At 39.6% G+C, this 25,900-nt stretch overlaps 1 protein-coding gene and 1 long non-coding RNA gene across 3 annotated transcripts in view; one reads left to right on the top strand and one right to left on the bottom strand.

Moving 5' to 3' along the window:
• Window positions 1-4,047, bottom strand: part of LOC103478257 (uncharacterized) — a 36,097-nt gene extending 32,050 nt beyond the window's left edge. The window contains exon 1 of the long non-coding RNA XR_535762.3: window positions 2,681-4,047. This is a non-coding gene — a long non-coding RNA (uncharacterized LOC103478257). The remainder of the gene's footprint in view (window positions 1-2,680) is intronic.
• rspo2 (R-spondin 2) overlaps window positions 1-25,900 on the top strand; it is a 75,872-nt gene that overhangs the window by 3,290 nt on the left and 46,682 nt on the right. The gene's annotated exons all lie outside the window — the stretch shown is intronic.

Below are 25,900 nucleotides of genomic sequence, written 5' to 3'. Positions count from 1 at the left end.
ACACCACAATTTCACTGCATTTGCACACACAAAAAGAATCTAGGAAGTCAAACATCAAGTCAATGGAAGTGTTTTTAAAAGTGAGAGAGAAGCTGATCTTATTTCAGCCAGCAGACTAGCAGTGTGCAGAAACGGAGAAAAAGCAGCAGTGTTGTGGTAAAGAGACCTTAACAACTTTTAAAAACAAAACCGTTTTACGACATCAGCACAAAAAATTATGACATTATTTAATGCGTTTATTTCAGACAGAACAGCAAATAAATTCTTTATTTCTTATAAAATATTGCTATTGTTACGGTGATAATCGTGTGCAACATGAATTGAATATTTCTTTGCCACCGGATTTTTCCAAAACGGCTAAATATGTTACCATTGTAAGTGAGGGGGAAAGTGTGGTAGCTTTTTTTTTTTCTTTCAGCCAGCTGACCAACAGTGTTCTGGAGAGGTGGGATAGGACTCTATGTTCAGAATAACTTTTTTTAGTGAAAAAAAAAACTTGACTCAATGTATTTTGGGGGAAAAAATAGCAACTTTAAGCAAAAATAAATAAATAAATAAATAAAACTAATTATGCTTTAATTTCAAACAAAAAAGCAACAGTTCCCCCCTCCCTCCCGTTTTAATTGGGTTATTATAGTTATATTGTTGCTATATCTTTACTGAATGTCCCTGAGTTTTGCCTCCTGACATTTTTCCAAAAAAAGACCATTTTGTCTTTGTTAGCAGGCTAAAAGCATGGGAGCCTGTTCAGCCTGCTGGCTGGCAGTGTGCAGCAACAAGTGGGGAGGCGGTGTGAGCGTGACAACACTTTAGCTCTCTCTGTTTATTAAAACGAATCTAAATTGTGGAATCAATGGCGTCCATTTTAAAGCTAACTTTTTAAAACTTTGACGCCGTTAGCTCGTTTAATGCCTAGCTTAGCGCTACGTGAACTTGTCAAAAGCATACAGTTGGTACCTTCAATATTACCATTACGTTTTCAGTATTTGCTTCTTCTTCTTCTTTATTTTTTCTTGCTCATGCTTGCCAGGAAACCCGTCCAGGCACGCCTCGGACTCAGTCGGGACACTCTCCTCACCTCGCGTGCTCGGCTGATAGCAAATCACATCCCGCACATCTTTTTTTTTTTTTTTTTTTACAGACTTCTTATTTAATTTGCATAAGAGAGAGAGAGAGAGAGAGGGAGAGAGAGAGAGAGAGAGAGAGAGAGAGAGAGAGAGAGAGAGACATCCAATATGAGAGGTGAGAGAGAGAGAGCGCGCGCGTCCTGTCATTGATACGCGGCGCTCACGTCGCCACACGACTCTGAGGTGAAAGGATGGAGATAGAGATGCCAGCGTAATTAGGGGGAAGCAGGAGGGGAGGGGGCAGGTTGAGGCGTAAAACAGACAGTGTGTGACTTCAGCGAAGACCAGATTGGGATCTTTGTGCGGTTTCTTGGCTGATGTTGTCTTGCTCGCACACAGCATGGCATGACCCAACAACCCATTCGGCTGCGGTAAGCGTACACGCACTCATCTCTCTCTCTCTCTCTCTCTCTCTCTCTCTCTTTTTTTTTTTTTGCAAATGTGAACCAGATGACGAAACATTAAATTTACACCTCCTCTAGCTCTCATCCTGCCCACTAGAAACAGGAAAGCGATGCCAATGAGCCCTGCTATGATATCATAGCAAGACACGGGGGGATTACTTTTCATTTTTTATTCTCAGGCTAATGATGCCACCTGCTGACTACATAAAATCAGGCCGAGTAGCGGGCTGAAGGGACAGAGAAGCACAGTGGGGCCCTAAGATGTTTAAGCAGGTAATGAATAGGTAACAGCAGTCGCGAGTGGTGAAAAGTTGCCATGCGATACAGTTAACCCCTTCCACTTCATACGCAGAAACCCTGAATCTGAATTCCCGGCAGGCCCCGGCACGTTCTCGGATCATATTCAGCTGTGTAATCTGTAGCTCTGCTGCATTTCCAGATGTTTTGTGAAGGACAAAAGGGGACTGAATGAAACCAGTAGTTGAGGTAGTGAGTCCAGAGAGGCTTTATTTTGTTACTGGGTTGCATGTGGTCTGCTTTTTGCAGCGAAAGGAAAGGAAGAAATTTGTTTTAATTTGTTGCCTACAAATCATTTCTGTCCAGGGGGAGAATGATGAAATAATCTGTCTCCAGGAACTCGAAAAGTTAGATTTTTTAACAATATTTGACTCTGTATGTAGGTATGTGATTCAAGACTTTCAATGTGAGACTTTGTTAAAATATTTAATAACCATCTTAAGAAAATCAAAGACAAGCTCATAAATGTCTGAGACTTAAAAAAAAACATTTCTGATAACTTATTTATCCATACAATGAACTATATATACATTTTATGACCAGTTTATCAAAAATGAGTGCTGAATGCAGATATGAGTAGCTTTTGCTAAGCAGGTAAAAAGCTAATATAATTTTAAAGGAATTGTGGGGCTTGGAGTTAGTGTAAAACGTTTCCAGCCCATGAGCTGATACAGGGTTTATGAAAATAAATAAAGGTTTTAACAAGATTTTGGGAAAACACATACGTATTCAATGCTAAAAACGTTGTTTATATCCTTCTTGCTTAATATAGGTTTTACAAAATCCAAACTCCCAACTATCCAGTCGTGGTTTGACCACAGCAAAAAAAAAAAAAAAAAGGTCATGCTTTACCTTAGCTTTAGCTTCCGAAGACCCGAAAGAGATGCTAACGTCAGCGTGTTTGGCAGCTAACGGTTAGCCAGTTGCTCTTTTCGCACAGCGCTTAACAAATCTCTCCTAGCTTGTCCTCGTTTCTGACACTGTTTCTTTTTTTTGTACGTTTTACAAAAATCCTCCGAACCTGAATGATTTAACGGTGATAGAGTTCTTCTACTTTTACTGTCAGCTGGTTTTACGTACAGTGTTTCTGTAATACAACCAGACAACAACTCCACCACTGTTTCCTGTCTTGCTTCAAAATAAGAGAAAGACGCATCCGTAGCGACTGTCGAGCTTTGAAGCACCCACCTCCATAACAACTGGGACTAGAAAAGTAACATGCGCTTCGTGAGACAGACTTCACTTTGAGGTGACACAATGTAAGGTTTTAATATCATAAGGTCTCGTGGCCCAAACCCTCATTACACCCCTTACTTCCAGTTAGAGTAATAACTTGACAGAAAAGTAAGGCAGTGAAAACCATTATATTTTTCGTCTTTATACAATTTTAATATGTTGGTTACTCTGACTGGAAGAGCTTTGTTTCTTTCCCAGCCATAACAGGAAGATGATTGGTGGCGCACTGCCTGTAACCTCTGATTCACATGAAAATTATAGCACACTGTGTAAATAAGCATCTGGTGGGTTGGCTCTCAGGTTATTAAAAAATGGCATTCACATAACATATTATGAAGATTTTTTTTTTTGAGGCGGGATTTGAGTTGTTTTAAGATGGTAGAAGTCTTGGCCCTTCTTAGACTAGCAATTAGCTTCGAAATCACCAACAGAGCCAACCACCGTAGGTAAGATATTAACCGCTAATAATTTTTAAACTGAACCTCACTACAAAAACCCTTAGCTTTTCCTTACAGTTACCCAGACACATTGCCCTCTATTTATTAGCCCTGGAAATCAAGTCTGTGTGTGCTGAAAGCTCTCATCAACTCCCAGGCCTGTGGGTGTAAGTGTTAATGTTGGAACCCGGCACTTCGGCGCAATATTATATGTTGATTAAGTGCCTGAGGGTGATGGGGAAGGGAGCACTCCAAGAAGCTGCTGTGAGACGGACCTTTTCCCGTTTTTTTTTTTTTTTTTTTTTGGAAAAAGTTAAAAACCTCTGCTTGACGGCACCATCTCCGCAACAACGGCTCCTCACACTATACCTTCCCTGATCCAGGTGTTTTTATCCCCCTCCCACCCCCCCTCGTTCCAACACTTTGCGCTTATTCCACCCATAAAACAGGGACGTTGTGCCGTTTCATTTATCCCGGGCACAAGATCGGTCACTTTCACAGAAAGTTTTTATGACAGAGCCGAATGCCAAAGGTCCTCCTTGTCTTTTTTTTTTTTTATTCCCCTCTCTCTCTTTCCTAGTGGGACAAAAAAGGCATATTTAAGCAGATCAGCTGGTAATGGCTGAAAGTGAACAGCATCACCTGAGAGGGATTACAGCGGGTCAAACCTTGACCTGAGCTGGGCTCCGGCATCAAAACAGAGCTCTGTTTTTCTTTTTCTTTTTTTCCTCTCCCAAGCTTCCACAAGTGTGTGTTTGTGGGAGAGGGAGAAAAAAAGTTTCGGGAACAGGTGGATTTTCTTTTGCAGAGATCCATGAATCCTCTTTCCTTCCTTGAACAATCACACAAAGTGTGTTTGTATTTGGAATGCCACTCAGGATCATCAATCACTATTTTTAAATCACATTTATTCACCTCGACCTGTAAAAAAAAAATAAAAATTTTTGAGAAAGACTAGCTCCTTGTTTGACCTGTGTGTCGATCCTAGCCTGGAGTGGAGCTCCTGGTCCGAGGCTCACTGGTATCAGATGAAACCATGAGAAAGGACCCTCAGTGCTGAAAACCCCAGGAAGGGAGGAAAAGAAAATATGGAGTGGCATGAACTTTACCCTTGAGATACAGACACAGACTCCTTTATGGACACTATTTCATTGTGTTCTCCCTGGAAAATGTAGTTCTCACAAAAAGGTGATTGAATCTGAAGAAATCTACCTTTTTTTTCTTTGGTAAGATTAGCAATTTATCCTCCATATAATCAAATTGATACTCAACCACAAACTTCAGTGCATTTTATTGGATATTTTATAATGCTAGACCAAAAAAAACTGTGTATATATATATAAGAAAAGTGTAGTGTCCATTTGTATTCAGCAAATCAGTCAATCCATCAGTGAAGTTCATTTGTATACCACATTTCAGCAACAAGGCAGCTCAATGTGCTTCACATCATGAAAACATAAAAGTGTCATAAACACATCCTACAGTCACCAATTGTGAAACCAGTAATGAACATAAAACTTTTTCAAGTGCCATCACTAAAAACACCAATTTTTTTTTTTTTATATCCTTAAGCAACCTTGGTTCACGGTGGCAAAACATAAAACTGCTCCCACGTACTCAGGCGTTTTGTGATCTGTCCACTGTCAGTGGATAGTTGAGATTTCGCATTTCTCATTACAAATTCCTTAATTTCCCACAATCCAAATGAACACAAGCAAGCTTGATGAGATAGTTGTAAGCCTGGCCTTGTTTCTTCTCCAGCAGAGGCAGTCACACTGACTGCGATCAGCTCAGTGTCGCATATAAAACTGTTTGATGGGAACGATGTTTCCTGCTGAGATGTTTCCTGCTGAGATGTTTCCTGTGTGGATCAGTGTGTTGCCAAGTACGCGCCTGCGGTTGTTAATATGTACCGAACATGTGCATATTTGGCAGATACCTTAATTGATTTTGCGCGAACCATTGAGGAGTGAAGTGCACCTCACATTGTTAGCAGCAATGAGAAATTGCTACCGCGAATCTTACACAAGTTTTTGCTAGCTAGCCAAAGTGTGAGTGAGTTAGTTGATGCTACCAACCTTTCATACCCCAGCTATCCTAAGAGCAGGGGTCGGCCTAGCTCTTAGGTTAGCCCAGCTTTGATAATGAAGTGAGCTAACCAAGCTAAACCTAGACCAAGTTAGCTGGTAGGATGTGCGGTTCTGAACTGAAATTCAGTGAAATTATAAATTATAACGTATTACAGCTTATTTTCTATTGACAATGATCATGTGTGAAACATGTAAGATATCGTTCTTGCTTTATTTCCCAACCCTTGTCTCAAGTCTTTTGTAGCCCCTGAAAGGTCGTCTTCCTGGATCATTTTATATGTAGCTCCATCCATCTTCCTATCATTTCTGTTCATTAGAACAAAAGTATTCCCATGGCATGTTGCCTTCACAGAAGTCAGTACTCTATTTACTGACTGATTGACTTTTGAAAACAGCTGGTTGCACTTGACTTTATTTGGGTGTACCAGAATAAAAGAGGCTGAAACCTAATTATACTAGATGGAGGGGGGGTACGGGGGGCTTTGGAAAAAAATCAACTCAAATGTTCCATGTTGTGTTGGTCTATCGCACACACACACACACACACACACACACACACACACACACACACACACACACACACACACACACACACACACACACACACACACACACACACACACAATCTAATAAAAGTTGTTGAAGTTAATGAATTTAAAGTGGCAAAAGTTGGAAAAGTTCTAAAGAAGTAAAAAAAATTTAGCAAGGTGCTGCGTGTTGCTTATGTTGGACTGTTTTTTTTTTTTTTTCTCACCTATCAACTCCCCGGATTCTCCTGGAAGTAACCCTACAAAGCCTTGGAGCGTTTCTGTTTTTCTGGAGGGGACTCTCTCTTCCACCCTCAGTCGTTGTCATCAGAGGATGCCTAATGCTAGTAAAGCCAAGCGCCAAACACATGGTTTTGATCCCAGACTACATTTTACCACGCAGTAAAAGCTCATTTTGTTCGGAAATGTGAAATAAAATAAAGTTATTGTATCAAATACTATAACACTTCCCACATTTCCTCACGGAGACTGGAAACTCCTCAGCAGCGGACAAAAAAACCCAACAAAAAAACGACTGCAGTATGGAGTGTGAGATTAAAAAAAAAAATTTTTGCTGCCCTCACCTATGCCCGCTCTCTCGGTTGCGTACTCCCCCGCAGCACTAACACCTTAATACGTTTCCTTATAAAGCTTCTAAATATGACCAGCCAATTTGGGGCTGATTCTCTCAAGTTTATTGCACCATAAAGATTGTAATGTTGGGAATCATTTCTGAGTGCCACACATAAACGGGCAACACAAAAAAGGCTCCGCAGGTAGGAGAGCTGCCCAGAGCCGGAGGGCTCGCAGCGAAATGCACTTCCTCTCCAATTACTAATACACCTCTCTTAAAGAATCCAGCGAAGAGCTGTTTAGACTTAATGGTGTGAACACAATAGGCACCCATTGTGCTGTTCTCCTCAATTAATCCAATCACGGGAGTTGTTAAAATAAACCATTTCCACTTTACTTATTGTAATAGGGGCAACTGAATTAAGCGTAAATAGGTGGACAATTTAAGGAACACAGATATTTTTGGCGAGCCAGATGCAAAGATTCAGGATCTTAGGGTGTCGAGATTTTTTTTTTTTTTTTTTCCATTCGCAGTAAGTTTTTTTTAAATTTTTTACCCAAAGTGAAAATGGCTGTAGTAAGATCTACTCAGCTTTTGGGTGGGTTACAGTCGATTCACAATTACCCCCCTTTTAGAGTCAGAGTGCAGTCCACGTCTTTGTTTCTTTAATTCCCACAGGGTCAAAATAGCATCGCACACAGGTGTTTCAACTCACCAAGCCCCATTTTTTTTTTCAAATATTTTTGGGTACGTTTCACAAAAGAATTCCATAAGTAGGCAAAATTTTGGCGAATGTGTCGCTAGTTACGTTCCCGCTGAAAAGTCCACAAATAGCTGAATCTGCGAGTACCAAAGTGCAAATTGAAGAATTGAAAGAGTTAATTTAAAGTGGTGCGTTTTCTGCCACCGATGAGGCTTTTAAGGATAATCCACAAATTTTCAGAGGAGGTGAGAGCTCTCCAAATATTTTAATGGCAGTTTGCTTTATCCATTTCAAAACATATTTTAATGCGTGTTTGGAAACTTGTTCCCGTTGGAAGATCAGACTGTCTCCAAGTCTCAGCAGTCTGGCCAATGATATGAGTCGAAGTGTAATTTCGGTACGGTGCCTATAAAAAGTATTCAGTATTCAGTCCCTTGGATGTTCTACCCATTTTTATTGCTTTTACAAATCCATCATGATCAACAAAATTAAGTATTAAGTACGCAGCTTTAAAAACCCCCATAAATATTCAGCCCCTTTAAAGTGACTGACCTAATTTAACAGAGGTCCAGCCAATTGGTGCCACAATGACACAGGGGAATGTAAATATCTAGTTTATGACTCATTAAACAAATGTAAAAAAAATCCAAAAATTAACACTTAAACACAGGTTGACTTGTTTAAAAGTTCCTCATGTAATTTCATAAATACCTTAAATATGTAGCCGTATGATCTTAGCTAACTATCAGAATGTTGCTCAGCACAAATCTCTCTAAATATAGGTATTTTCTGCATTAGGGTTAGTTTCTATTTTAGGAACATTTTCCTCTGAGCATTTGTGGTTGAATAGTCTCCTTCGCATCGGAAGGTTCCAGACTGGGTGAAATAACCCCGAAAGCATCTAAGCGACTGTATTTATTAGAAATATTTGAATTTTCTCAGTAGTAAGGACGAGAACTTCAAAGTTTCCTTTGAAACGGCAGGACGTCCTTAATGATGGGGAAAGGACAGGATTCCATCCAGCAATTTCTTGTGGCTGCAACACTTAGCCTCTGTGAAACAATGCGGTAGGAACCCATTAGGAAAAGTCCTTAATGAGATTTTTGTGGGATATTTTCTTGAACAGCTGAAGTTTTACTTCTCCAGACCAACATCCCAAATTAGTGGAGATGTGTCTGGATACTTTACTCGCCGCAATTTTCTTTTCCTAGCTCTTTATGAATTTACCATCTCCCTTTAAACTTCCAAGATATTCTGAAAAAGCTGAGGTAGACTTATAAGGGAGGGGGGAAGAGGGAGAACAAAAAATAAAATAACCAAAATAACCAATTTGCACTTTTTGACTTTAATACTAATAATAAAGTCACAATTTTGACTTTAATACTAAACAGATGCTTTGAAATTGATAACTCTCTTCATTTTTTATTGATAATATGATGGAGTCCAAATCCAATTGTAGTGCACCTAGCCACCTACTTTAGGAACTCACTGGTAGACGGAGTGGAAGAAAGTCCAAAAACTGTAAAAACTCTCCACATGCTTGCAGACCGGTCTCTGATCGCTTTGTGTTTCCAGAAGACTTTGCTTTGCCGCACGCCTGATCGCTGTCTGCACTTATTTGCAAAACCTAGAAACTAGTAAAGAAAATGTTAAAAATCTGCACCATTCTTGGGAGAATACACATAAACACAGCTCGTCTCTAACTTGGTGCGAAAAACCCCCAAAAGATCTTCGAAACGGTGTCTGCTCCAACGGCTGTAACAACAGGGAGTCAAGGGGCTGTGGATCACTGCCCCTGTGCTCACCCCTTAACAAGCGACAGATGGGAAAGACTCCTTGTTCACCCTGTTCCTGCTTTTATAGGACCTCTAATTATGCTTACGAACCACATCAAAATAGAACTTAGCGTGGTATGTCTTTGGAATAGAGAGGAAGTAAGTTGGCCAGATGCAATAAAGCATTTCTCCGTGGAGCTCACCTATAATTTAGAGGCCTGGGTGAAGAAACGGAGAGGTAAAGGTAGATGTGGTGGAATCTCCACTCTGCCCCTGTAGACCACGTCGCACGCTCAAACCATCTTTCGAATGTGTTGCGCTGAAAGATTGTCACCTTCCTAAAAACAATGGCTTGAGTCGTCTTTTGCCTTAGGTCATTATTTTAGACAAATAATTTGTAGATACCTTTAAAATCATCAAACTCCTAAGCATTTTGTGTGTGATCACACGCAAACTCAACAGACTTTTGCTAACTTGCAGCAAAGTATCCAACCTTACCTTCATGTGTCAATGTCCAGATGTGCAGAGTTGGAGAAAATAGGTGTCCCTATGGTTATTTTTGATTCGCTTTACAATTTTATACAACTTTGCGTTGCCTTATTACATAAAATCCCAAAAATGACTTTTCTGCCAAAAGATATATAACGTTTAAGGGCTTATTAAATAACATTTAGGAATCCATAAGTTGAACTTGTTTTGGCTTTCGGTCTGGTTAGGATTAGCAATTAGGCATCCTTTGGAGAATCTAAGAGCTAATTCTCCAAATGAGGCATCGTGCGCACCTTAACATGAACATTTGTTGCCGAGGCTGGCCTCAGAGTTGCTTGGCCTTGCGGTATGAGGAGGGAAAGGCCTCATAGCTTCCTGCGGAGTGCAGAAGCACCCGGTGTGTTTTTAATCAGCGACAAGGCTGGGAGTCATTAGTGGGCCTTGATGCTTAGCTCATTGTCTCTCCGACTCCCTCTGTGAAGGGAGGAGACGGTAGGAAGGAGGATGGGTAAGGGAGAGTGAGGGGGGGCGGTGAAGGACGAAGCGAAGGCAACATAACATGTAAATTTCTGTGGTGAGAGAAAAGAGCAGGCGAGCGATTTGAGAGAGAGGATCCCCAAGAAGCTGTGAGCTATCACAGAGGAAATCAGCCATACTATGTTTTCTTGTAATGGAAGGTGCAGAGCGGATCATTATTTCTGGAAGCATGAAAAAAAAAAAAGACTCATTCTGTAACGCTCATCACTCAGATCCACATGGCTCAGGGATCTATCATCCTCACAGATCCTCGCTGTCTGTCTTTAATTTACACCTCTCTAACTGGCTTGGGCTTGAGTTATCAAACTGTGAGTCGGTACAGTTTGTTCTCTCTCGTCTTTTTCCTTTCCTTTAAAATGTAGAGAATGTGGATATACATTTTTTTTACAAGATTATTTATGTACTACCTGTCTTTCTTTTGATCCCACCGAATTATCCAACTCTGCTGTTGCTGATGCGATTCCCTGCAGTTTTGTCTTGTGCTTGTGTGTAACTGGTCAACGGTCATTATTGCCTTGACCTCCCATCCTTTATCCCAAACAGCAACACAGTCTTAATGTTTGTTGACTATTATTTGATGTTGTTTGCCACTGGGGGGCAGCACAACAAGCTGTTAAACCTGCATGTTATTATCCATGAAGGTAACGTGCTGAATCTACTGTGCATTTTGTAATTAACGCACATAAATCATAAAGTGTACCATCAGTAATCATCCAGAACAGAAGTTGTGGGACAATGAGTTCAAACCCAAACTTTCTAACTGTGAAGTGGTTTCTCCTGACATTGTGGAAACGTCTTCTGTTAGGCACTGATGGTATCGTTTCCCTTCTTTACACAAGCCTATTGTATTTTGGGGCTAGGAAGGTTTTTGATAGACTTTAGTGATATGTTATACTTGGGTTTTGTGTACATTTTCCACCTGCTTTCTTGTAAAAACACAGTAAATGTTATTTTTGGCCCATGTCACTGTCACTAAGCCAGGTTTCATGTGAAGAGTTGTTGTTTCACAGATCTTTTCTGACGAAGGGAAAGGTTAAAGTACTAGGGCTTCTTAATTTGCTGTTTTTGATAGATGATATACGTCATATGGGCAGTTACCCAGGGCAGTGCACAAAGTGGGGAGCACCATATAGACACGTTGCATGCCATTGTCTACATCCAGAGGTTTCACTCAAGTGCTCAACGCTGGAGGGCAAAAATACAATTCTTTTACTTGCCACCCATAACCGTGGAACTGCAGTCGAACAATTCTGCAAACAAAATGAAACCTGGAGATGTCGGTCTTATTAATTTGGTGCTGCGCGCCACAGCATAGGGAAAAATTATGCAAGCCCCCCCCAAAAAACTGTGAAGAACAACTCAAAATCACAAGTATTCCTCTTTTTTTCTCGCCATCCGTGTCGACAACACTACAAGCAGACCCGTCGCCATAGCAACCGACTGACAACAGCTCCGCTAGTGTATCAGGGTTTAACACCAAAAAAAGAAACACGCAAACATTTAACACACAAAGAACAGAACATTCAGTCCGTTACAGTGTTATGTTTTCTGGCTCGATGTTTATATTTTGCGACTATTAGTAAGGGATCGTCTGAACACAAAGCGGTTGATGAGCTCATCTAAACACCTGCTTTACTAATGATCTGTCACAGAACTGGTGTATGGGTCACTGTTCTGTTTTTTTTTTTTTTTACTGAACCGAAAAACACCAAATTCCACAGCACACAACTTAGGTTAAAGCACCGAGTCAAAAGAAGAAGGTTGGCCAGTGGCTATTCGTGCTCCCGAACTAGAGTTTAAACAAGCGTCTCATTCGCAAAGCATTTGCAAACGAGGATTTTCACCCCAAATTGCACTGCAGTAGCATCTCCCTGAAATTATGCTAACTGCCCACATTAAAAAAGAGGTATTTTGATTGGAAAAGTAACTTTTTATTCATGTAAATTTGAATCGGGGCGCAGGACTGGCAGTACTAGTGTGAGTGCAGATAGAACAACCTTAAAAACTGGTCAGTTTTGCAGCAGAGAAGTAAAAGCAACATTAATTCTAGCAAAACAAGACTCGAATCGTCACAAATGACTGTTGTAATTTAAAAGTAAATTGTATGGGCATAAGGTCCTGTTGTTTCCTTCTCAGGACACAAACTTTGCAATTACTAAGCATTTTGGCGTAGCGTTTCAGGTCCAGAAGTTAAAAGAGCAGAAACTAAATAAATTAGGTTTGTAAATAAGACCTGTCCGCATTGCAGATTGTGGCTAGGGTTCAGTGAAACACTCTGTCCCCGCCAAGAGTTTTGCTGGGATCAAGATGGAAAACATGATGAGGGGAAAAAAACCTGGGGTGCCTTTTGTTTTTATTAACTAAGAAAATAATAATATTCTGACATTTTACAGATTTGCTCACTCAATAAATATCTTTAATGGGCTACGTAAAATATGTGTATGACCTGATGCGTTAACTTAAATCAATGTTTTATCCTCAAAGGATGCCAGTGAGAGATTAATAATTCCACCGTAAATGACAACCTGTATCCTTGTTTTCTGATAAAAATAAAAAAAACATTTTCTTGCTAATACAACCAAATGTTTTTTTATGCAGCAATTAGAAAAACCTCAATGTATATCCTGTTAAGTTTATCCATTCTGTGATAACAATTTTATGTATTTGATGAGATTATATTTAGATTGTTAATGAATTAGCAAGTGTAAACTGTTGATCGTTTCCAGCTATTCATTAGTGTTATTCGCTTTGTGCGTCAGACAGTGAGGTGGAATAAGATGCTAAGTGCTAATTTTGTACAAACATTGACCTTCTCAAACAATCTAACCACACTGCTCAAATTGCATGACATGTTAGATTTCTGGAAAAGAAGAAACAACAACAAGAAGAAGAAACCTTTAAGTCTCTTTATGTCAAAATGCTCACGTTTTCACAATGTAGTTTAAAAACTCTAAAGGACAGCACAGAGCAACTCTGGTGAGCTCTTCTCATCTTATAAAAATGTCTCTCAAATGAACCTATGTCTTTAAAAAATAGCTCATTTTAATCACCTACCAGATATTGAAATGACTGAAACATCTTCCTCTAGTTGAAACTTCCTCACCAAAGAGAGTTGTCTGTCCACTGATCAGAAAAAAATCCATCCATCCATCCATCCATCCATCCATCCATCCATCCATCCATCCATCCATCCATCCATCCATCCATCCATCCATCCATCCATCCATCCATCCATCCATCCATCCATCCATCCATCCATCCATCCATCCATCCATCCATCCATCCATCCATCCATCCATCTTCTGTACACCCTTGTTCCTTAGTGGGGTCAGGAGGGTGACTGGTGCCGATCTCCAGCTAACGTTCCGGGCGAGAGGCGGGGTCACCCTGGACAGGTCGCCAGTCTGTCACAGATTCTTACAACATCTCTTCTATAATCTTAGTTATTTAAAAATATGCATTTGTTTAAATGCATATTTTAACTCTCTATATCATACAGTGCAAAAGATTACAAGTTCTGTTTTTTTGCCATGACAGGGTATCAGATGTAAATTTGTTGCCGTGACACTCCTACAGGGTATTTACAGATGTATCCTGAATAAAAATATATATTTAGTTCAGCTTTTTATCTGCATGTAAGACACAAACGGTACAGAGTTAAATCTCCCTAACTCCCTTGGCCAACACTACCAACACACACACACGCATGGGTGACAAAAAAAAAAAGAAAGAAAAAACAACTCGGCATAAAAGCATTAAGACAAAGAACTCCATTAACATTTCTGAAATTCTTTGTTCTTCTTTTTTTCCCGCCTCCGGTTACACACTTGTGTTACGATTTGGCGAGCTTCTCCCTTAACTGCATATTATTTTATTTGGACTGGGGCCAGGTCTCAGGGGGAGCGACCTTGGCTGTGTAAACAGCTGTCACCGGCAGGATTCAGAAGTAATAGGTATCGGTGGACAGGGTTCACGTGTAGTTTACGTGTTTACCAGCTAATGGTTTCAGAGATGGCACTGCCTCGGTGGTGCTGTCATGGAAACCGGTAAAGTGTAGCTGACGAGGGGCGGCCGGTTTGGATCCGGGCGTACGTGAACAACGAGCACTTCTGTGGTTGTAATGTTGTAAGGTTTTCGAGAACCTCACGGCAAGATTTATTTATTATTTTTTTCTAAAAATATTTTTGACGAGTAAAGAAACAGTTCCTGTTGTTATTGGCCCGTCCAGCTAGTTGGAGCTTTGCTGTAACAGCATCCAACCTGATTTGCAACACGTTAGCAGCAGTAAGCAGTAAACAATGCAGCGCAACGTGTTGCTGCAAGACAGGTATGATACCACTCTTCTCTATCTGCTATGTCCATTGTACTGATACTCCTGGGAGACTTTGTGACACCTGGATATTTTAAAAGCAAAACCTTCCCCTGCGCCCTTACTCGAAACAGTTCGGTTTATTTATACGCCACATATTCACACAACTAATATACTGAAGCATTTTACAAGATGAACGAGTCTGTCGAAGTTTTAAAAACTTTACACGTTCGTTCTGATCAAGGAGATGCGAATTGGCCAATTCCTCTCCGGACTTTTATGAGAAGCCTCAAAAGAGGCGGTACGGGGGCAAACGAGGGTCATTTCCAGGCTGATCAAACATTCAGAGATTAGATCTATACATGATGAATGACATAGAATGAGACATATGTTGTGCGCTAGTTCAACATCTCTGATACGTAGCATAATCTATAGTGTGGAATAATTTCAGGGTGTTTTAAATAGATACTCCATTGACACACTTCATTATCAATACTGTCTGGACGCTGTTCAGAACAATATGCAGTGAGGGGGTCGACTTCGCTGTGCGCCACGTATTGCGTTCCTCTTAAACTGCGACTTAGAAAAGTATCCATACCCACCTACAGGGCCCCTCTTACAAATGATCATTTTTTTTACCTCAGCAGGTCCAAATTCACATCCGACTCTGTAGAATTAAATTCCTGCCAGATAAAGTTCTAAACAGTTCAGCTGATTTTACTCTATTACAACAATAGAGCCAAATTTACATGCATTCCCAAATGAAATAAATTTTGTTCATCACAAAATGCCAATGTGCAAAAAATGTCATCCATCCACCTAAGAAAGAAAGCTCAGCTGATTACATCAAGTGAAAGACTTTGAAGTAATCCCAACTATTTTCTTTTGAAAACAAAAGCCAAAAAAAGAAAAAAAAACAGGGAGTGGGCGCGAAGTTTATGGAAGCCAAAGTTCCATCAATGGCGACGACAAGGAACGAGAAACCGAAGATCCCTGAATATCTTTCAGTGGGGAAAGTAATAAAAAGAAATGGCAGCGATAATTGCAAACAATGCATAAATAGAGAGCAGTTTATCCAAAACCTCACTTTTAGAGGATATTGATGAGTTTTCATCCCAGCGCCATTCCAGTTTTTCAGACCCATCACAGTGGGGTGAAAGGAGCAAATTGACAAGAATGTCTCAACAGCTTTACTCGTCAGTCAGTCATTTAGCAGCTGGACCTGACTGGACCGAGTTCTGCTGCAGGTTTGCCTCTCCTTGAACTCAGAACTCCTCTGCGGTACCTCTGTTTCTTTCATAGCCTTCAACATATTTAGCGACTCTTAAAATGGGAGGCTAACATTAGCTTGTTTATTCTCTCTTTTGATATGACTCGCTTATGTGCTTTTTAAAACATATTCTCATGCGGTTTCCAGTTAATTGTGTACAGACTTAGTACAAATCTATTGAAAAGAAAAAGATGCTTTTCTGCTTCATTAACTTGCCGCTTTGCTATGAATGTCTTAAATTTTATTGACCGGGGTTTCAGCTGCTCTACGCACAGCTCTCCCGTCACGTGACACAGACGGTGAATGTCGTCGTAAAGTGAAAACAGTTAGGGAAAAGGCTACTTAGTTAGTTTTACAAATCCTTTTTTTGTAAGCCATGCACATGAAACCAGGATTTTTGGACAAGTGTGGTAGAAAAATTCAAAGTATCAGATTCTGATTTTAGTAAAGGACTCCTTTACTGATCCTTTAAAAATGCCCTAATTAGGACACAGATGCGATATTTGAGAGTGGATCGACACATTTTCTCGTATATACCACATATTAGCTTAGCGGTCTGCTGAAGTTGTGTTCATATTTTACAAGTTTTTCTGTGGCTATGTGCGACAGTTTTTTTTTTCTTTTTTTCTAGTTTCCTTCATGTAAGAACTTTTGTAAGAAAACTGTCTCGCCTGTTGAGTCGTGCTACGGTTCAAGTTCAGCCTGTGCAGGTCTGTAGTGTGAAAGTGTAATCCCAGATGTTACGTAGACACCTGCTGCACGAGGAAGCCACTAGATAAATCTAGAAGGCCTGCTTGGGAAATTCCTCGTCTTTTGGTCAACCCGTGGCAGTGACAACCAAAAACGTAATCCCAGTCATGCTACAAAATGGCTGGCGCGTGCCTCAAAAATTTACTCGAATTATCACATAATGGGTTGACGTTTTTTGTGTCGTGACAAATTCCAGCAGGGGAAGAAAAAAAAAAACTTTGCTTTGCTTTTGCTGGTATCGGATCCATCCTTCTATTTTTGTTTCCTTTTCGGTGGTCCTTTGATGTTGGGGAGTTTTTTTTTTTTTTTTCAGTCAAGCACTTAAACTGAAAATGATGCCGTCTCTCCTGTCCGTCCCCCGTTGTGCTTCCCACTTTTGACCCCGGAGTTCACCTTAGATCTCCCAGTCGGCCCCAGCGGGTCAAAAGGGAGAGTGAGGTTGTTAATGAGGATACGTCGGACAAATGGCTTGTGATGCAAAGAAAATCTGAGTCAGATTTTTTTTTTAAATTTTGTCCTCTATTAAAAGAAAAAAAAAAATCACTTCATATTTCCAAGCTCAAACTTGATTAGTTGGGATAATTTTTTCCTTTCAGCTACCTGGTGCACATATTTCATCCAAACAATGCAAGTATTTCTGCTTGTCAAATGTATTTATGGCCAGTTGTTAGGCTTAAGTAGGCCCAGAGGTTCTTTAAATTAACAACAACATTTCTGTTTTGAGACCATTTTCAAGTAATAGTCTTTCAAAAAAATAAAAGGGGCTAGTTGAGATCAAAGCACCAGACTGAAGACTTTTATCCAGTTATCGGCAGAAAAAGAGGAGAGAAAAACGAAATGGAAATTATTGAGCTCGTTTTAATTAATCATGCAATTAATTGATTTATTGCTACTGTTAGGGTAATTTTGACTTACTTTTCCCCACTAAACAGATCACACTTAAATTTTTCCAAGCTATCTTTATCTTATATTAATACTTATTCAACAATCTGAAGATTGACAAAAACAAAAGAAAAAAAGAGAAGCGCAAAAACGCAAGTACTTTAACAGAACGGAGAGCCTCCATGAAGTCACAGCAGTTGTTTACATTCCATCATGAGTAAATTTTCTAGCTGTTGCCACTCAAAAAAAACATTTTCCCGTTTATTAGATTTTTTAAAAAGATTTATTGCGCACTCTGGCCAGCGTGGAAACTTCGCAGCTAGCTCTTTATCTTTTGCGTGATCAGGAAGACGGGGTTAGTCAAGGCGATGACAAACGGAGGAGTGATCGTGGAGCTGGGTGGGAGAGATGAAGGAATGCTACATGGGGTGCAAATATGCCAAGCATGCCCGTCAGCTTGACTTGTTCAACCTCTAGGATGCCATACGTCCCCTCCCACACCGAGAAACAGAAAAAAAAAAGAAAAAAAAAAGAATAAAAATGCCGGCAAAGTCCCTTTTAAGTGCTTCAGTGAGTGCATTACTAGACTGGCTGAGCATTAAGCTACAGGTGTGAGAATTAGGTGTTAGATTTATGTGTGATAAATTACCCACATGTGGCCTAATAGGAGCCACTCCACCTTTTTTTTTTTTTTTTTTTTCCTCCACCCGGATTTTCCCCTCCTTGCCATTTCTTCCTTCTCTTGAGAGGGCAAAAACACATTTCTTCCACAGCTTGAGTGAATTTGAGGCAGTGTAAATACATTCTGCACGGTTCCTTTTTACTTCTGGGGCTTGTTTCGCACTTTGCTTTGCTTGGATGACTTTAGGCATATTGATTCAGTGCAGAAAAGTTTTCCTTTTATTATTGTAATTATTAAAAAACCTGTCTACATCTGGCTCTGTCTACCTCTCGCAAACCACCTTTTTTTAAATTTATTATTTTGTTTTAAATTCTCCAAGCATCTTCATTTGCACCTTTCCTTTCACCGCTGGAATCATTTTGAATTTCCAAAAGACAAACAAAAAAAAAAGAGAAAGAAACTTCCTAAATTTTGCAAAACACCTCCAGGACAGTCGAACTAATCCTTTCCAAATGTGGCGAGAGAATCACCTCTAGACTCTCAGGAATAGCAACTATAGGGTGATTTATTACACCTTAAGCCGTTTCGCTTGCTAAGAGCCGGAGGGCTTTTTGGCAACAATTTATAAAGAGAGTCGTGATTTATCCATTTTTTATCTTTGAACCAAATTTTTTTTTTTTTAAGTGGATGGTTGTTGACGACCAACACCACTGCAATCAGTTATACTGCAAGTGGAGGTGTGCCTTTCACTGGAACCACCAGCATTTTTCTATCAAAAAAAAAAAAAAAAATCAACAGAGATGAATGGCTAAAAGATATAAAAGCTGAGTAGAAACAGGAACCACATGCTTCATCCTGAGTTGATTCCACACTTGGTCCTTTTACATCAACGCCCGACCCAACCAATCTTTGTGCTACAAGGAGGGACCGGAACCCCCTAGCCCCCCCAACCCCCCCACCCCCCCTAAAAAAAAGTCAAAAACAAGTTTTACTTACATGTTTATATTGTTGTCTTATGCTGAGACGATGCTAACGGTAGCAGTGAAAGATTTATAAAAAAAAATAAGATTGTGAGGATCTGGAACATGATGCAAAAATATTACAGGGGACTTGCTCAGCAGTAGCAATGTTATCATTAAAAAAAAGTTACCTTTTAACATTGTCCTATAACAGCTCAGAATCACACTGAAAAAAGAGAACAGGTGAATGAGTTGGTCACAAGTAATCAAATTAAGTTAATCTAAGTTACTTTATTGAAGCCATTAAGTTTTCAAGGTAAATAAACGTGAATGAAGTAAGTATGAGAAACTTCTTTCCATTTTGGGGACTGATTCAAACTTTTTTTATTTTTTAAGATGGGTTTATATTCTCTTTTTTCAGTGCATTGTTAGAGTGCAAACTATCCAAAGAAGCTTATCATTGTGAAGCGAGACCTGCATTTGTATTCGGCCCCTCTTTACATTCACACCCTTGAGAGAAGTGATTATGGTTGTATAGAAAGTCCATTTGTGTGTTATTTAACTTCAGCATCAATACAGCTTTTCAGTCAGAATCTCAGAAATGCAATAGAAAAGGAACAAACAGGGGCATACACAGCAAAAACACAATCTTACAAAGTGTTTTTGGTCTAGTTTCTAGTGGAAATATCTCAATATACTTGAAATGAGACAAAACTAACAGATAACCGTTCAGCAAGATACAGGAGCTTGTTTTAAGTCACTAATTCTTAATATTGATGAAAAAGTCCTATTGGCAGATTATTTTACTTATAACATAGGAAAAATGTCTTGTCATGAGTGAATTTTCTGCCAATGACAAAAGTACTTTTTCATCAGTATTAAGGAAATACTTACTTAAAACAAACTCCCATTTCTTGCTGAAAAGCTACCTGAAAGTTAGTTTTGTCTTATTTCAAGCATACAAAGAAATTTGCACAAGAAACTAGAACAGAAATACTTGGTAAGAGTTTTTGTTTTTTTTTGCAGTGTATCAGACAGGCGAAGATGAGTTACAAAAGATGATCTCAAGCTCTGAACAAAGCCTGGAGTACTTTTCAATCCACTGTCTGAAAATGGAAAGTCTTTGACACAAGTGTAACAGCAGACGTTGCCCGTCTACATAAACAGGCTGCTAGTCTAGAAAGCTTCAATCAGAGCAGCAGGATCTCAGGTGGACAAACCTGTTGACAAGACAATCATCAGTCAGGCACTCCACAAATCTGGTCTTTATACAGGACTGCATTTTCCACAAGCAAGCATATGGTAAGGCGCTTAAAACACACCGAGCCCACCATAATGGTGGTGGCGTCCTGCTTTGCTTCTGCATGGCGCTTGAAGGTTGAATTGATGGGAAGATGGATGAAGCTGTGGGTTCCTGAAAGATTAATCCTAAATGCTAACCATCCCAAGCAGCCAGAGCTACATTGGGATGCTTTTAAATCATTTGTGTCCAAAGTGCGTCTTCGGGGACATTTGCGGCCCTTCCGGTGATTCTGTGCTATTCTGTTTGTCCACAATTCAAGAATGGCGTAGAGTTATTTCACCAGTCGTATCAGTCGTATGGTGATACGACTGATAAAAATTCAAGTGGAATTTTCATTGAAAAAAAACAAAAACAAATAAATAAAAAAAAAACGATGCAGGGAAATTAAAATGGTAGTAAAATGGAGAACATAAACCAACAAGAACTATTCATTTTTTAACAACCACATTTTTTTTGCTTTCATTTTGATTTCATAGTTTATGGCAGCACAAGCATCCAGTAACTTTTACTTGAAAGTAGAATTGGGTGCACCCTTTTGTTAAAATAGGAAAAACAAGAGGGTTAAAAAAATGAAAAAGGGGACCCATGTCATGTTTTTGTAAAATAAAACACATCTGAAATGATTTGCGGATAGAAATCAGGCGAGTACGTTTCATTAATTTTACAATATATTGTTTTTGCATTTTTCATAACAAAAGAAGCCAAACGTTTGTGGTCAACAAAAACTTTTAACTTGACATTTGAGGCCCTCTATGCAAAATGTTTCGACACCCTGGTTTAAATGAAATTATATCCGCCAACTAAGATGGTCCAGTCAAAGTCTAGTCCTAAATCCAATTGGAAATCTCAACCCAGATTCTTTTTTTCATTTATGTTCATGATCACTCACCATCCAGCCTGACTTAGTCTGGGTTGATACACAGGGAAAATTGACAAAATATTCAATATTCGTCCAACTTTGTACATCTTTAGTTATTCAATATCCGCAAATGCTGCAGAACATCTGGGAAGATTTTTAATTCATATCTAATATCTAATATTCCACTGAAGCTAAAATTAGATTTTTGCTCCAATTTCAGTAGATAAAAACAAAGAGTATGAGCTTGTATGTTTAGATAAAAACAATAAAATAAAAAAATTTTGCTTATATTCTAGTTTTTGAAACAAGATGTCAGTCAGTAGTTGCAGATTCACTGGAAGGTTGCTATAGGATTCAAATCCAGACCAAAAGCTTTCAGTTTCCGAAGTCGTCTGCTTGTTGAACGCCCAGGTCATATTTTCACGTTCAAGCAGCGGCACGTAGAAAAGGTACATAAAGTGCTTAGTCTCTGTTAAATCAGAAATCAACTCCACTGCATCCAAAAAAACAAAACAAACAAAAAAATCCCGTTCTTTGTGTAATGTTTTTTACATTAAATTGTGTTGAGTGGATTTAATTGACACATTTGTTTGTACTGAGACCACTTGAAAGCGACGCTGTAAACATATCAAATGCACCGCAAAAAAATAAAACAGACCTCTTAAATGACAGTAAAATATTTGTAGCATGGATTTTTCCCTCTGCCGCAACAAAAAAAATATAGATTTTTATTGTTGGAGTATTTTGTTTCAATTATGTCGACACTGAGCGGGACGATTTTCTGTTATTATTAAAACTCGAACGGAGTATAAAAAAAAAACTTTACGGCTCAAGCGGCTCAAAGTGAAAAGCCATTTCTGTTGCTTGACCACCACATCAAGGCTTCTGGGTTTTTCCTTCCAACATGCTCATGGAGTTTTTCTAAGTAGAAAATGAACTGTTATGGAGAAAGTGCTTAATAATCAGTGTGGCACACTGCACAATAAATAAATAAATGAAACAACACTAAAAAAGTCAGCAACGTCAGCTTACAGGGCTTATTTGTCATCAAAAATCCACCAGAAGGAGTGGAACAAACCTAGGAGGTAGACGTAAAGAAAGCAGATCAGTTCTGATCTGACCTGAACAATGTGGTTGGACAAACACTGTAACAACACTGACTCTCGTGGTCAAACTAAGCAGTAAGAAAGAAGATGCTAAAAAGAAATTATTAGCTATCTTCCCTTATGTGAGGAGATCCATCCACCTAAGTTCTCCAACTCCAAAGCAAAGCTGAAAGATATTTTTTATCTTATAGATGGAAAAGACAAACTAAGCTAGCTTCTAAAAGCACCACAGACTTCGCTTGCTAGTGCTAACGGCAAAAACCATGTTAGCTGGGTCTAAACGTGAGAATATGATGTGCATATTTAGTCACCTTTTAGGTCTGGGAGCGGTTTACTGTGACCCAGGGTGTAAAAAAGAAAAAGTCACAGTTTTTTACTGCATCACAACATTGTACGTTACTGTTCCTGTGATGTTGCATGGATAAACGAAGTACCTGTCAATTAAAGTGAAATATTCTGAGCCCACCTTGGAAGTCATCTATTTTCTGAATGAATCAGTAAACAGGTGGAACTGCCGTCATTCAGAGGCACTTCAAGCATTTAGCATGCAGAGGAAAGGGAATCTTCATTAGCACAGACAGAGCATCTGCAGGCTTCAGCATGCCAATAGGAAATGTTTCTGTGGGGCTATAACTATGATATTTGAGTAAAACTTGCCTGAATTTTGTACCAGTTGTGAAAATATGCTGTATTACAGAACTTTAGATAATGTATGGCAGGGCGTGTGTTTTGTGATTTATTTATTTTTTTTTATGTGTGTCAATGTGATTATAGAGTGCGATTACGTTGAGATTGAATTTCTTCCTATTCAATTGAAAGAGAAGACAGGTACACAATAGCCTAGGCTAATTGTCATACAGCAGCAGGAGTACAGCGAAACCTGAGGTGCTATTCAAGTCATCAGTTGAAAATTGCTGTAATTTTTCATATTGCGATGTACATCAGAGGGTTAGAAAAAAAAATCCCAACGTCTTTCCAGTATCGTGCATCGCTGAGAACTAAGCAAAACGTAGCGATTATCATAGGTTACTATTTTAACCATTTATCGTTATGGTTGCCTTACATTTGTAATGCAGGAGCATGTGCTTCCTACCCCGCCCATTAGACACAACAGCCTCTTGACAGGAAAATGTGTTTGCTTAATCTCATTAAGCCCAATTATTAGAAGCAGACGGAATCCTGAATTATAGACGTGTGTACAGTATGATCTGCTTTTGCAAACCGGAGGAACAAATAAGTAAATCGTACAACCTGACTCTTCCCATCTGGGCTAAAACCAAAATAGAAACGGTCCACCTTTGTCCCTTTTAAATTCGGTAGGACTTCAAGATCTTCAGGAAGTTAAGGCTCTGAAATGTGTTCATGTCATTCCATCCCACACTAGCTTGAACAGGGTCGAAAACGACGGCTGAACTCCGGTGGAGGTTGCGGACGCCGTTCCAGAAACGCAGCAGGGAGCTTCGATAGCTTAGTGGTTTGAAGAGCTCCAGAAAGCGGCTGTTCAGCTGCAGCCTTGCGCTGTCCTGTATCTGCCCTTTCTCTTAAGAGGAGCAGGCAGTAAGCCTACACCATCATTTAGCGGGGGGAACAAGTGAGCAAGACAATAAACAATCTTTGTCTCAGTGCCATGAGGAAAGCATATAATTCTGCTGGTGGACGCGATGCTTTCCACATGAGAACGCAGCTCATTTTGATCTGCTGATGCTTCCAAACCTCAGGTTCTCTACTTCTGCTTCGTCACCATATGACAGAAAATGCAGTCATATTGAAGAATTTCTTTTAAAAAAGTGTTATGTTGATGGTCCAATATGTTTCCCTCTGTACTGTACTGTAAGAGCCAACAAAAGACGGTGTGTTTTCTGGATAGTTGCACTGACAGTCTGTGTTATTAGATTTACATACCAGACGTCCTTGGAGAAAGGAGATAGTGCTGTGAGAACAGTTGTCTATACATCCATTTGTTTCATATATCTGGTTATTTCTTGCAAGAAGATCGGGTTTGCTGAGGTTTGGGGGTGTGTGTGAGGTCTGGGGGCTTTGGTTTATCTCCAAGAGTCAGCTGGTGAAAGATGGCATTCACCACGATAACCCCAGGGTTTCATTTCTAGCAATTATTTACTGATCACCTCTAAAGTTAAACAGGTTAAACGTGTTGCCTTACAACTGTTTCCTTTTTGAAGTATAACTATACAACTGACAGCTTTGTAAATAAAACATAAGTGGATAGCTTGCTAAAAATGTCCAACTCTAATAAGAATATGATCATCTGCTTTATCGCCTGTCTCTATTTCTTATGCTTTAGAGTTAAATTCATAAGTACAGAAATGGCTCTGAAGGACTCTTACTAAAAGAACCCTATGAAAAGCTCACATTGGTAAATATCTTCCTCCTAATGTTAAGTTCAGAGGTCTAAATGAAACACAAATTATGCGCAGTTTACCTTGTTAGGGTTTCGGGTTACATGAAGTTGGAATAATTCGTTCAGAATCGTTTTATGGGTGCCGTTAGGCGAGCAGAGGGGAGGAAGTTAGCTTGCCATTGACGTGGGTGGATTTGCCGTGTGATTGTCGGGGGTTTTGACAGCCGAAAGAGCAGTTTGTCACGCTCACTCACTTTAGAGGAGAAAAGAAACCTTCCAGAGATGCAGTTTGGTTTTCTGATTGATATAACTAACGCTATAGCTTCTCTGGACTTGCGTTTGCAGCAAAACCTCCCAATGTGATGTGTGGATGTCAAAGGAACACAGTCCAGATCGGAAACTTGCATTCTTAAAATGGGGTCCCTGACTTTTCAGAGAAAACAAAACTTCACCTCAAAGTCATTGTCTCACTGAATATCTTTCCGATTTTAACTCACTTTAGCCTCTTATAACATTTCAAGGTGGGAACTAGGCACCTGCTGGCCATCTGTGCGTTTCCTTAAAGGATGAAGGCAACGAGGGGTAAGAGGGCTGAAATAAACCTGATGCTTGTATGTCTTTGAGATACCAAGACACAGCTCCATAAAGTCTGATCTACTAAATGTAAGGCCACTCGAGCTTAAAAAAAAAAAATAGTCAAGACACAGAGGCTTGAGGATGTGATGTATTGATGACAGGCTGTCTATATGATCAGTGCAGTTTCAGAGACTCTGGCATGAAAGGTAGGGTTGTTCTTACTCCTTTCAATGAACCAGAAGTGCTGCCAAAACACTCACCTTGCCTAGTTCCCAGTCCTTGCAGATGAGTCCCTCGCAGCGGCAAAAACAAAACAAAACAAGAGTAGAAAATGTTTACTACTCAAACAGAATTAACTGATTCCCACTTACAATGTCTATTTCTAATGAACGTAGGAGGTTTAGCAAATTAGGTGGACATTCACAGTCTGGTCTGACTGCTGATATATAAAAGGTGAGAGATAGCTTATCGAGGGGCTAACTGCTAACATTAGCTGAAAGAATTAGCTGTTAACTACAGAAAAAGCCAATTTAAGAAAATTAGGATACCAAAATCAAGGACGTAGTACCAGTGTACATCCTGCTTACCTTGATAATGATTTTTGCTATTTTTCTCTTTAGTCAACTAAAGGAAACTGTGTAGCATACGTTAGCACCAGTAGTCACGCTATGTCCAAATGTAGCAGAATTTTCCATTAGAGTGTTTTCTA

The sequence above is a fragment of the Poecilia reticulata genome, chromosome 16 (assembly GCF_904066995.2).
Source record: "Poecilia reticulata chromosome 16, P_reticulata-male-v2, whole genome shotgun sequence".
Lineage (NCBI taxonomy): Eukaryota > Metazoa > Chordata > Actinopteri > Cyprinodontiformes > Poeciliidae > Poecilia > Poecilia reticulata.
Note: the sequence above shows the minus strand (reverse complement) of the source record. Positions and strands in the feature narration are given on the sequence as shown.